This window comes from Toxorhynchites rutilus, chromosome 2, assembly GCF_029784135.1.
Source record: "Toxorhynchites rutilus septentrionalis strain SRP chromosome 2, ASM2978413v1, whole genome shotgun sequence".
Lineage (NCBI taxonomy): Eukaryota > Metazoa > Arthropoda > Insecta > Diptera > Culicidae > Toxorhynchites > Toxorhynchites rutilus.
Window position 1 is genome coordinate 58542226 of NC_073745.1, and position 14171 is coordinate 58556396.

At 38.5% G+C, this 14171-nt stretch overlaps 1 protein-coding gene across 2 annotated transcripts in view; it reads left to right on the top strand.

Annotated features, from left to right (window-relative positions):
* Positions 1–14171, top strand: part of LOC129767798 (IQ motif and SEC7 domain-containing protein 1) — a 424090-nt gene that overhangs the window by 133949 nt on the left and 275970 nt on the right. The window contains exon 1 of one of the 2 annotated variants that reach the window (XM_055768998.1): positions 11909–12543. The exons of the other annotated variant lie outside the window; for it this stretch is intronic. The gene's annotated coding sequence lies outside the window, so the exon portion shown is untranslated. Of the gene's footprint in view, positions 1–11908; positions 12544–14171 lie in introns of those variants that run through there. 2 annotated transcript variants of the gene reach the window in all.

Sequence of the window (14171 nt, forward strand, 5' to 3'; positions counted from 1 at the left end):
TGCATCAATTGATAGGAAATATTTCTACGCGTCTATCACAAATAATAAATTGTTATTTTTCATGAGATGAACAATTGAATAACTGTAAAATGTCGAGCGTTATCTAAACGCCCTAATTGCCATGTTCTGATTGGCCCGATTTAAGCTTTCCCCAACACAGACTTCCAAATGAATGTACCTGTGGGAATTCGCTTTGCAAACACATGCAAGTTGGGGGTATTTTGTTCCTACCGAGCTGTGTTTCCCCAACACTGACTTCAAAACGTACTTCTAAACTGAGAAGCCTGAGAAAATCGTCATTTCAGATACTAGAGGTGAATGAACATTCGCGGTTCGAGAACTACGTAAACATGAGAGATGCGATAATTTCAGAGGGAAATGGAAAATACAATAATCGTTTCACAGTTTTTCCGTTCACATATTTTGGTAGTCCTAGGCATCATATCAAACGTAAAAGGACGGTCAACAAATTTACTTGTAACGAAGAACATAGTCTATTACAATGCATGAATTGATCTTACATGGCAACTGTTCAAATCTTTCGTATACAAAGCAAATATATTTAATTCAATTGAATTCGGAAACTATTTCATTCAATCGATAATTCAATGAATACAATACAAATGCTTACTAAGACAACCGTAATCCCACGTCAATCTAGCGGTTACACAAAAAATATAACCAACCCATTTTTTTTTTCAATAGTTCTGAAAAGGACAGATAAATAAACTCCTTATGCTTGGTAACACGACAGGAGCGAAGCAATGCATTTACGTTCAGGTTTTGATAGGAAAATTGACACTCGTTTGCTGTTGCTGCTGAGGTTGCTGCTGATGTTTCTGCTTTGCTACCGCTTCTGTAGCAGATGTGTTGGACTTGATAACTCTTTTTCTTTTCGGGTTCTTCTTCCGTTTGGTTGATAAAGTTAACTACATGACGGTTAAATGTAAAAATGTCAAAATAATTTATCGCCGCACAGAGGGAATGTTATTTTTATGTAGGGTAAATAATGTTGATTTGTCCGATTAATGGTGTTTTCACGCAACTAGTAAATGCAAATCGCTTTTTCTTCATGAAAATCACATATAATTAAGACGAGTTTTAGAAATCATTTTTGAATGAATAAATTCGAATTTTCGAGTAGATGTTGCAGTATTTGGTTTCATTTGCTTGATTAATTATTGAGTAATGCAGAAATTTATGTTTCATATTTATGGCAGACCCACCCCTAACGTAACTAACGTTGACTCTAAGATTTTGGGGTCCGCGGTTTCATGGTTGAATTGCTTGAATTGCCAAAATGCGGAATCCTCTATGGATAATCCCATCATGTGTCTCACATTATCAGCTTCGTTTCTGAAAGCATCGTTCTCCTCAAAGGGGCGACAGAATGAGGAACAGTATCACTCACCACACGCGCGTTATATTCTCAAACGCATTGCATAATCTGCTCTAGACAGCCAAGAAAGAGAGATTACCTAACACAACGCCGTGTTCTGTTGGACCCCGCGAAGAGGTTCAAGTTATGACTTAATTTCACCTGAAACACACCACTCAGTTCATAAACAATTCATGAGACACAGCGGCTGAGAGGCGCGCACACGCCCCCCCCCCCCCCCTCTCGGCTGTACTTCCCGGTCCAGTCGGAGACGTGACAATGTGGTAAATTTGATAGATGATAAACCATATAATAATAAGGTGGTGGCACTAGACAACGACGAAGGCTCAACTTTTCCCAATGGTCACGTTCTGCGACTTAAGGAGAGTTTTTGTTTTCGTGTGTTCCGCCGCTTAATAAAAGCTCCACTGACGTCCGCCGTCTCCATTTTCTTTTGATGAGACAGAAGCGCGAAAAAAAATTTGTTGGAAGTGAAGCGAATGGTTCGCGAGCGGCTGCTGACAGGAAAACAGCATTAGTTTTTGTTTGTACATTTTTGGTGCGTGTTCCGGTGGTAAACGCTCTGTTACGTCGTCGTATTTTCAGAATTCAGACCCAAGAATGACATGACATACCATACAGAAACTATTAGCGCTGCCTTTCGTTTGGGATGTTGGTTGTGTGCAGTAATTACCGAGATATCTTCTTCCACTCCGGTCGAAATATATAATTTATACCAACATTAGTCGTCGTGGTCTGTCTCGAGGGTTGTCCAAAAACACAAGCGGAATTAATGAGTTGTACATCCTGGTTCAACGGATTGATTTGGATCGGAACATAGACAAATCCTCCCTCCAAGGTCGCCATTTATTTGTTCCACATTCTCTGCAGGCAGTGTAGTTTTACGATTGCCCAAATTCACGCCAATTTACCACACAACACGAGTGGCCAATGACAAGGTTCGATTTATTCAGCCTGCGCCGTGGTATTATTAGAAATTGAAAACAGCAGCGGTTCTGGTTGTGCATCGTTGGAATTTCCTTCTAATTTATGTTGAAAGCGTTATAAACTAACAACATGCCGTGCAGATGATGAACTTCGTCCGTGATTAATGGACAGAGGGTGATAAGATTAGCGAGGAATGAATTATCCTCAGCCGACAATAAAATGGGCTTTAATAGTTGCCTATACTGTAGAGCATTTTGCTCTGAGATAATCTTCCACTAATTAACGAAGCTAGAACTGATCAGAGTCACGACTTCAACTCCACGACTCACTATCAGTCCATTGTCAGTATTGATTGTTCCAAACCACGGACCACAAAGTGCTCAGTAATATCATTTATGTCGCAGATTACACTGGCTTATTTGATATTGTCATACTCATAACCAAACCATGGAAAACGGAAAGTGCCGATAGGAAGCTCTGTCGACGACAACGATGATGATGATGTTATGACTTGCCCAAAAGCGGGAGGCAAAACAAAAATAGAATCGTGGAAAACCATTCCTCCCAAGTGGGTATAAAAATAAACACCAACAGGGAGAGCCATGCTGATCCCATTTCATGCCCGCTGCTGCATAAGTGACGTGGGGGAGAAATGCACCGAAATTCTAAGCCAAATATAGGTCCAACAGCACAGAGCGGATAATCAGCTCATGCTCTCACTCTCTCGCTCCTGGTTCACTTTATCTCCGCTCGGAGCAATGAAATACATTTGCAGTCCGACAAATCTGAGAGCGAGAGCGGTGTGGGTGCTCTCGCGCTGATGGTGTGCAGTTTCGCTGTTTACTGTTTGCGCAACATGAACTTCCGCTCAGCTGATCTGTGCGAGCAGTCAAATCGAATAGGGTCGATCGTTCGCTTTGATAAAGTTCCAGTTGCAGAAATACAATTTCCAGGCGGTTGTACTAATAATAAAACTCTTCGTTCACACACAAGCCCTCAATAAAAGTATGCTTTACTATACAGGTTGTTCAAAATCTAATGAACGGATTTCCAACAAATCATAATAAAATACATAAAAATGGCCTTCCAGATCATAGCATTAGGTTTTACATTTTATGAAAGTCTGAAATGGTAAACTTAAAAGAGCAAGTAATAATTGAAATTTCACAATTCGATAAACAACCTATTTATCTCTGATAAGCCGACCCGGCAAACTTCGTCCCACCCAAAATTTATTTTTCGTTATCACATCCACGTTTTTTTACTACGCGCGCGTTCATTGAATAATCTTCTAATCCACCCTTTAAAATTATTTTGACGTGGGACTACGTCTAACCTTTCAATATAGGGGCCCATTTCTATATTTCGGTGTGAAAAAGTGTTCAGTTTTTGAACGCTAATACCTCATCAATTAATGAATGGATTTTGGTTCCAAATACACACATTGATAGCAAATATCCTCAGCAATTCTTTATATGCTACACATTACGGATTTTCAGCTCATATAAAGTTCAAATTGATGAAAAATTGGAAGAAAGAATTCCCTACTTTCCCATACATTTTGTCTGCACTCCCGCAGCAAACAGCTATTCATTACAAGCAACCACGGGTGCGGGCGAAACGTATGGAGAAGATGAAGGAGTGAGACAAAAAAGAGATTATAAATAAATATAGGCGGTCGCTACAACGTTAATTATATGGCTATATAAAGTGATCGATGGTGGGGCTTGGCCACATTCTATCATCGGACGCCAAGCAGGAAAGACGCTATCTTGAAATTGATTTTCCTCATAAGAGATATCGCTGCATTTGCCGGGGATGTATGCGGTGCGATACCGCAAGAGACAGGAGTTTCAATAGGATGTGGAGGAGGAGAACCTATCGAAGTGTGTTAAAAGCGGTGGAAGCATCGCGCCGGGTGAATGAGTGGCTAATCGCGCTCAATTTGATAGAATGCTGGAGTTTTAAAACGGCTTTATTTAGCTGTGACATATTTGTATGTTTGTATGTAACATGTTTGTCTATGGCGCTGTACCACATTAATTGAAATTTTACCCCTTTCCTGTTGACCGGTTGATCTGAAATTTGGAACACACCTTTATCTCTTCAGTCATTATAAAACTGCGTATTTCATGATCTTGAAAATCCAAGATGGCGACCGCTACAACATGGCGGATTACATTTTTTCTCATAACCCCATCAATATGGGTATCAAATGAAAGGGATTGACTAGTAGAACACAGTTATTTATGAAAAATGCAAATACGAAATGGCCGCCACCACAAAATGGCGGATTACATATTTTCTCTAAGCCCCATCACTATGGGTAGCAAATGAAGGACTTGACTAGTAGAACACAGTTATTCATGAGGAATGCAAAGCCCAATTATATCACGATACCAGACGTTGAATTCCTATTACGATATGCTTGCCATCAAGTGTGTGTTCGTTGCCGGCTGAACAATAACCCCTACAACATTTGCACGACAAATTTTGATTTTTTTGTATTTGAATCTAAACGTTTAAGTGTTTGCTGAGTGCTGAAGTTTTATTCTATCCTTTTTTTCTGTAATTTTGTACATGAAAAGTTGGTCATTCTGGGATCTGTGCTCCATGATATTCGAATAATGGACACCCCTTGGTGTAGTCCTACGTCTCTCCGGTTTTGTCCCTGACATTACCCACCCGTCTTTTTTACAATAAAATTTCAGTACTTCCAAAACTCGACATTATAATATCAGATTATTTTCAGACACAATTCTCGTGCAATATTTTTCATTCACTTCCAAATAACATGTTTCCCCGTTACATGGAATAAATGTTTGATACAGAAAACTCGATTTTCCTTCAGAATTTTCCGAAAATTTTCAATTGTCTGGTTGAAATATGGGTATTATTTTTGTGGGATCCCCTCTCCTTTCCAGAGGAAGAAGGGATGTCATACATCATAAAAACATTTCTCGCACCCAAAAACCATCACATCTCAAATTTGGTTCCATTTGCTTGATTAGTTCTCGAGTTATGCTGAAATTTGTGTTTCATTTGTATTGAAGCATACCCCCCCCCTTCCTCCTTTAGAGAAGGGGGAGGAGTGTCGAACCACTATAAAAACATTTATTGCTTCCTAAAACAAAAATCGTGGATAACGCAATAAAGCGTAAAAAAAAGGTGTAAACACGTTAAACACGTTATTTTTACATGACAACTATGATTCAACAATACAAAAAGCATTCATTTGTAAGGTCGTGTACACCAATGTTTAGATAATGTGAAAGCCATGACAAAAAAAGCGCAACACTCTACCACTCAATGACAAGTTTCAGGAAAGCTTACAGAATTACTAGGGAACTCGCTTCTCGGATAATCGAGGTGCTACTGTATTGGTAATAATTTTCTAATTAAAATTAAACAAACTAAAACAGTAATGCTTTTTTTTATTTTACTCGCCACTCGAATCGTTCCCGAGATATATCATGCGTGAAACGAATCAAAAATTTATCAGTTGAAAATAAGTATTCAGTTTGGTGAGTTATTGAACACATGATAGGAAATGGATCGAAAATCGTGTACAAATTTTGGAAGAAAGTAAACTGTGAACAATCAAATGTGTAGATTAATGACATAAATCAATGAAAATAATTCTGAATAAGATCTAGAGCCTCTTCTTCTACAATGGCATTAAGGTTCATAGAGGAACTTCGTCTTTCCAACGCATATCCCTGTGTCATTTTCATTGAGTGCTTCATTCAAATGCCACATAATTCGTTTAGATGTATTCCCGATAGAACTCCCTTTGACGAACATTTTGAAGTACGCCCATTATTGATTGCTATGACATTTGATCGTCTCGTGTCGTGGGAATCTTATGAACCACTATCGATGGGAATATTTCAAAAATATTAAAATGAAAATACGTATCGGAAAGATGAATAATATCATTAGGTTCATTCCAGAGTATTACTCGAAGGCCATGTTTACAGATGAATTGTCAATTTTGAAGAAAATCTGCGAAGCTCCAAAAGAAACTAACAATTGTTTTCATATAGTAAATCAGCCATTCCATGTCAAACCGATATAGTGGTTCTCAGATTTACGTCGAAAATGGTAATTTTGTTCTTTATCGCAAAACATTACACCCATATTTTTTAAATTATTTTCTTATTAGAGTGCCCATTTCCATTTTAGGGTGATCCGAAAAATATTATCCTCCACTTTTTCCCAAAATTGCTTTTTCTTCAAAAATTCATAACTTTTGAACCACAGAACCGATTTAGATGATCGATATATTAAATTGAAGCCACCTAGTATTTTATTAAAAAATATCGAATCTGCAAAAAAAAAACGAATGGTTGTATCCGAGACACGACCGCTTAGGACGTAAGACTACGCAACCTTTTTTTTATTTGTTGGTTTATCATTTCGGATATTATTTGTGAAAACGTCGAAATTTCATAAATAACTCTTAAGTGAAAAGTTCCAGGGACCCTAAAAAGGTTCAATGGCTTCCGTGATTTTGTAGGACCATTTCGAGAAACAACGATTCTTTCTTGTAATACACTAATTGGTCATATGTCGCAATTTGTTCCTTTATATCAATGCACGCATTGCACTGAGTATTTAACGAAAGGCATCTTCCGTGCATCGCTATTCAACAAGCATCAAACACGCGTCTAACAGATGCACACAGTTGTAGCGATAAAAATTAAACATCGCGAGAATGACCGTTTATGAAAAATCGTTTCTCGAGAGTCATAACCGACAACAAAGCTATGAGCGAGGAGGTGTGCTATTCACATGTAAAGCAAACGAACAAGTTCTAAGTTTCGCGCAACGAAAACAAGCAACACATACAAATCCAAACACTGATAGCTAGAAGCGGCCGATAATCATTTGCACATTTGCTTCTTTTTTTTCGCCTGCTTTTCCATGGCTTGGATGGTTGTGTTAATTGCTATGCCAGATGCACTTCATGTGAAATATTCGCTAGCGTTCATAGTTCGAGGGGAAACACGAAACACAAAACGAGCAGAACAAGCGAACTTTCGAACAAGTTTCGGGCACAGAAAGATTCTGAGAATTTTCCTCAGAGGAGATGCAATATTTATACGCTAGCGACAGCTTACTTACTATGCAAGGGTGGAGTTTACTTCGCAAATGTTCTCATCCCGCTTCCCCCTTGGTTGTTTCTATTCTAGCGGCTGCATAAGTTGCCCGTTATTGACAGCCCTGTTCGGGAAAGCACACAAATGGACAGAACAAATGTATGGGGAAAAGAGAATGCTTCCAATTTTCATCAATTTAAACCATATACAGATTGGGATTGTAATGTATAGCATATCACACAAATCTTATAAAGTTTCCGATTCGATTGGAATGCAAATCGTTAAAATCCGTTCGTAGCAAAAATAGTTATTAACGTTAACTTCATTTCACAAAAACGTGATCTGTTTTCTGATTTGGCCCCCCTCATGTAAGACGTAGTCTTTCGTGAAAAATGTATTTTATTTTCGTAGTTATTGATTGTAGTCGCTTTTTTATTGCTTTCACGGCATTGTACTAAAGGGCGCTATTTTTTTATATTTTTTCTTGAGAGCGGAAATAAAATCCATTTTTTGCAGGCTCATTATTTTTTTTTATAAAGGGTTAGCTCACCGATCATCTAAGTCGGTTCAGTGCTTCAAAAATTATGAATTTTTGAAAAAAGTCAGTGTTAGGAAAAAGTGGGAAAAATTATTTCATCACGAAGCAAGTTTCTTTTTCAAATCCCAAAACATTGATGTTATTGTGTTTTTTACCGATGTCTGAACCCTAATTAGTTTCGGAACGCAAAATAATTTTTTAAATAGAACAATGAACCTTTATCTTCAATATTTTCAGCAATCCCGACGACTTTTAGGCGATTCACGATTGAGGGATGGATGAAAGCAATCGCATGTACAAAAATGACATTACTGGAGCTATTTTCATCGAAGTAGGAAAAGTAGGGAAAGTGGGGGTGAAGTGGTAACCCTTAGGAGTATGCCCATTTCCTGCGTCTACATACCGCTACAATCCTCGTTTGTAGAAGAGTATTGTAGCTTAACTAGTTGTTGTTCAATATAGCTAACGATTTTTATATTTAAATTTGGAATAATATATTTTGACCTAGGACTACGTCTTTTATTTCTATACTGGGGTGTAAGTTCAAAGTTTCGAAAACGAAAGCGTTACGCCGGAGAAACCAGTTTTTGAGCGTTAATACCTCCTAAACAACTGAAAGAAATGGTGTGATAAACCTTCATTCGAAAGATAGAATGTCTACGTGTTATATGCTTGCTAGTTTTTGATTCAAAAACTTGTTTCAATAGCCCTAAAATTGCTTTCAAAATAGGCTACTGTAATCACACCAATCGGTATATAAAAGAGTGTCGCTCGGAAATGCACTCAGTTATGATTGCGCAACGATTGAGGTATGATCGCTGGAATGAATGGATGTTCCCTTAACACAAACTTCAAACAATGGAGTCTGGGAAAATCGGTATTGCAAATTAGATGCAAGCGGGTACTTTTGTACTAACTTGCGTTTCTGCAAACCGGAATGTTTCCTTAACACAGATTTCAAAACTGTGGAGCCAGGAGAAATCGGCATTGCAAAATAGATGCAAGCTTCTTATACTTTTGTACTCGCTTGCGATTCTGCAAATCGGTTTTTCCAATACAGATTCCGAAACCAAGAAGTTAGAAAAATCGGCATTGCAGACACATTCAAGTCCCCCATGCATTTTTACACTCCGGAATTCGTTTTGCTAACACGGTCTACAAAAGCGGATACAAATGCAACGCTTTGGCTCGGTTATGCATGATTGCATTGGAAGATGTCCTTTCATGTCGCCAGCTTGCTGACTTCTACGCATACCGTTTGATGGTTAGACAAAATGTTGATAACTATTTGCTGCGGTTACTTCTGCAATAATCAATAATTTAATCAATACACAGATACATACACAGATAGCTCTGTGCAGCGACGATATCGTACCCAATGAGGCACATCCGAGGTGCGATTGTTGCAGAAACACAAATGATTACTGAGCGAACGGTAGTCCTACGTCAACCTTGCGGTTATATCATAGGTATAACCCATTCATAGTTTCTCGAATTAAAGATCAATGAGTTTGATTTTTTTTTGACGTGGGACTACGTCTAACCGGAGTATATGGGGGGTAAAATGAAAACCTAAACGCGGAACATGCAGGAAAAAATGAAAGATTCCAAATGCTTATAACTCGAACATTTCTCACTGTATCGGGAAGATGTTTGCATCAATTGGCAGGGAATATTTCTACGCATCTATCGCAATTAATAAAATGTTATATATCATTAGATAAACAATTGAATAACTGTAAAATGTTAAGCGTTATCTAAACGCCCTAACTACTTTGTTTTGATTGGCCCGATTTACAGTTTCCCCAACACAGCCATCATAACCAAGCAGCCTTGGGGAAATCGGCATTGCAAATACATGAAAGTGTGGGGATTTTTGTTCTCACCGAAATGTGTTCCCAAACACAGACTTCAAAACCAAGCAGTCTTGGAGAAATCGACATTGCAAATACATGAAAGTTGGGGGTATTTTTGTTCCGACTGAAATATGTTTCCCTAACACAGACTTTAAATCCAAGGAGCATGGGGAAATTGGCATTGCAAATGCATGTAGGTCGAGGGTATTTTTGTTCCGACTGAAATGTGTTTCCCCAACACAGACTTCAGAACCAAGATGTCTGGGGGAATCGGCATTGCAAATGCAAATTCATGCAGGTCGGGGGTATTTTTGATCCGACTGAAATGTGTTTGCCTAACACAGACTTCAAAACCAAGGTGTTTGGGGAAATCGGTTTTGTAAATAAATGCAAACTGCGAGTACTTTTGTACTCGCTTGCCTATGTGCAGGCTAGAATATGTTTCCTGAACACGGTATAAGTTGAAGTGTTGATTCATGCAAGCCAGGGGTCCGCATGTTTTTTGCACTCCGAAAAGTGTTTTCCTAACACGGATTACAAAAACGGGTACGAACACAACGCTTTGGCTCGGTTATTCAAGATTGCATTGAAGGATATACCTTCATATCTTCTACTCACTGAATTTCTGGCACTGAGTACCTAAAGTTCATCAAATCAAACAAATTCGCGACTCGAGAACTACGTACACTTGAAATAATCGTTTGATAATTCTTCCGTTCACATATTTTGTCCTAGGCATCATACCAAACACAAAAGGACTGTCATTAGATTTACTTGGAACATAATCTATCACATTGCATGAATTGATCTTACATGGCATTTATTCAATTTGTTTACTCACAAATCAAATATATTGAATTCGATTTAACTCGGAAATTGTTTCTTCCAATCAAAAATTTAATCTATACAAACAAATGATTGCTAAGCTAACCACGTCAATTTTGCGGTTATATCATATATATAACCCACCCATTTTTTAAATCAGTCATAATTTAAATTGGTCATATGATAATAAAAAATTGAAATTTGGGTAGCTTCCATTATATAGAGCGAGTTTCAATAAAACCGAAGACGGTCGCGTCAAAAATTAAAAAATGAAGTTTTAAAATCGAACATAACTTTAGTGTAGGGTTAAAGTAATCATCTGGTGTGGGTAAAATGAACACATCATGCGAAATGGGATAGAATTATGTTTTGTTTATTATCTAAATTTGTTTAAATCATTTTTGAAATAGCGGGTACATATATGAAATAAGCTGGGCCTTTTCACCTAGAGTCGTAATTGAAGTTTTTTCATACGTTCAAAAACTTAGTAAGAAACACAACGCATCGCACGAATCTTGGTATTAGTGTTGGTGGTATATTTTTCTAAGGCCAAAGTCACAGAAGGGACACCTTCAAGAGCATCATGTGATAAGGTCTGTCAGTTTTAATAAACAGAACATTGTGAGGTCGTTCTCCATCAATATCTGAACTGAACTATAACATTGTTGTACATCCGTTCATCGAGAAAGTCTGTTTTCTAAAACAGGGGAGATCGGGAAGAGAAGAAATCAGTTGTCAAGTTTTAAATTGGACATGACTGATGGAGAAGTTTGTTTTCCCTAAGCTCCTGCAGCTATCAAGAATTGGTGATAAAAGTATACACTGGAACAAATCAACGTAAAATCTCTCATTCTGTATTGTTACTTCACATGCACTGTAAGATTTTTGACTGATTTAATTTTCGTTTCCAATTTAAGAATACTTAATGAAAACATTTATTTTCATTCTAAATATTTTTTTCATTAGTTAATAATCCGACGACTAATCGATTACATTGATACGACTTGTGATCCTCTAATTAATACACATTTTTCAATTCAATTTCCCGATCCCTGTGAGTAACGACCCTATTACCTCGCACGCCTGGCGAAGCAGCTGTCGCGAAAGCTGCTGTGAGAGGTAACACTTCTCAGCTCAGAGCACAGAGCGAAACCAAGAGAGAGAGTGAGAGAGAGCGCGAGAGCGTGGCGCCTCAATGCGCCGCGAGGTGCATGAATACTACTCAAATGAAGTCGCTGGAATTAGTCAAATTCGAAGTACGAACTAGTTTGGATCGTCGTTGTAACAGCTTTTTCTCAGACGCGGGCACGGTTTTCGCGTTCGCGTTCATCCATCCCTTCGCGAAGGATTTTTTTGCCCCACTGAAGTGGCGCTGTGCGCGACTGCTAACTCGCTCCAGCATCTCTGGAACTCGATACCGATTGTTTTTTTTTTTCGAGATTGGATTTTAATAGCCGGAACGTGTGTGTGTTTTATTGTGTGTAACTGTGTCGGATCCAAATCCTGTTGCCCGTGATCGACCCCCGGATAGGTGTTAACTGAAGTTTAAAATTGTTGTTCCAAAGTGGATTGTGGAACCACCTACTCCACCGCCCTGCTGTGTGTGTGGGGCCGGGTTTCGGAGGGGGCCGTGCAGACCAGGTGCATCATTTGCATGCGCCACACACAGTCGGTAAATTCGAGTGGAAGTGAATTGATGCAAAATAGTGTTTCAAGGTGGTGCAGCAGAGAGCGATACACACTACTCACGGCGAAGTAACCAAGTTTTCTGCTGTGTTGTTTTGCTGTCGTCAGCCCACAACGAAAGTAAAAATAAAACCGTAAATTAAGTGGAATACACAATGCAAGCTGTTCCAATCAAACCAAACGTCAAACGTGGATAGCAGATGAAGTGAAGTATGTTGAAAATTAAGTATTACCAAGAGTGGTTGAGTGTGTGTGAATGAGTGCAGGAAGGAGAAAAGCTGACAGCGAATATATCGTACAGAGGCAAAAGGCAAATAATGAAACATCCGTGGAAAGGAGTTAATGAGCGAATGAAAGAAGGTGCAAAAGAACAGCTGAGTGGAATACAAAGTGACGAAACGGTGCTGTGCAGTGGTTCCCCCGGTAGTGTGACAAAACTTGAAGCCCCACCGGAGGTGTGTACCGTTTCAACGTCGGTCGAACGTGTCGTCGATAAAGCGTCGGCCTGCAGCGGGATTCATCGCTGCCCAGCCAAAGTTAATACTGTTATCGGGTTTTTATGTGCCGGGATTTCGGTACTTTTCATCCGCCAAATATAATGGCTTATTATATGTACGGTTTTCTGTGTCATTCTGAGCTGGTTTCCTAAGCGCGCCAAAAAAAAAATAAGGGCAAAGCATAACCTGTGTTGTAGCCTCCGGAATAATGAAGCCACCGCCGAACCGGCGTCATTGCGCCCCCTACCGGTGGATGATATTTGATTAGATGTTGACGAAAACAAGAGAGAAGAACAAGTTATAGCGCTTCGATGAAAACCGGATATCGGCGAAGGACTATAGTCGATTTGGAAAGGCTAATGGTAATGATGACCGTCGTCTGTTTGTTGAGGAAGAACGCAACGAGTTTTGAAGCACCCTCTTTGTGAGCCTTTAGTATCGTGGAATGATAAAATGATTGGTGAAAAGTCATTCTCAAGTTGAAAGTGTTGGGGCAACCTTGATCAATGCGACTCCACTGTTTGTTTACATTTTTATTTCTCTGTCAAATGCCCAGATGTATAAGTTCAACTAATATTTAGTATGATTCTATTCTAACCGTCTTCGATTCATTTTGGGAAATTGTACATATGTATGACACTGGGTACACGAAATGTTCTTCAATAACCCGTACCAAGATGTTTGGGTGAAGATATGTTCTGATTAAGATTTAATGTGAAGACTTTTGATTTTGTGAAGATATTCAAAAGATTTTTTTTACTGTGTCACTTGTTTATTAGACGGGTTATCTCAATAATTTTTATATCAACATGCATATAGTTCATTGCAAAACTATATAGGCATGTCCTATTTTTCGCATTTAGTGCAAAAACCTTTAAAATACAGGTCGGACTCGAATCTCCGGAGTATTGACTTTGTTTTCACTCCGGATAATCGAATCATAAAAAAACGATTTTTGTTCTCGTTAAATGTAATACAATTATGATTCGCATTTATTCATTAAACAATTTTATCTAGCTTGACCCGTTTGTATGTTTGTGACTTTGTAACTTTGTCTGCAGCGCTGTACCACATTAATAGAAATTTGAAAAACCTTCCTGCTGACCGATTGATCTGAAATTTGGAACACATCTTTATTTCTGGTGTCATTATAAAACATATATTATATATATTCAGCCAATCCATGTCAAACCGATGTAGTAGTTTTCAGATTTTCGTCAAAAGTGATAATTTCGTTCTTTATCGCAAACTATTAGACCCGTTTTTTTTTTGTTAGAGTGCACATTTTCATTTTAGGGTGATCCGAAATATCTTTTTTCCCTTTTTTCCAAAAATGACATT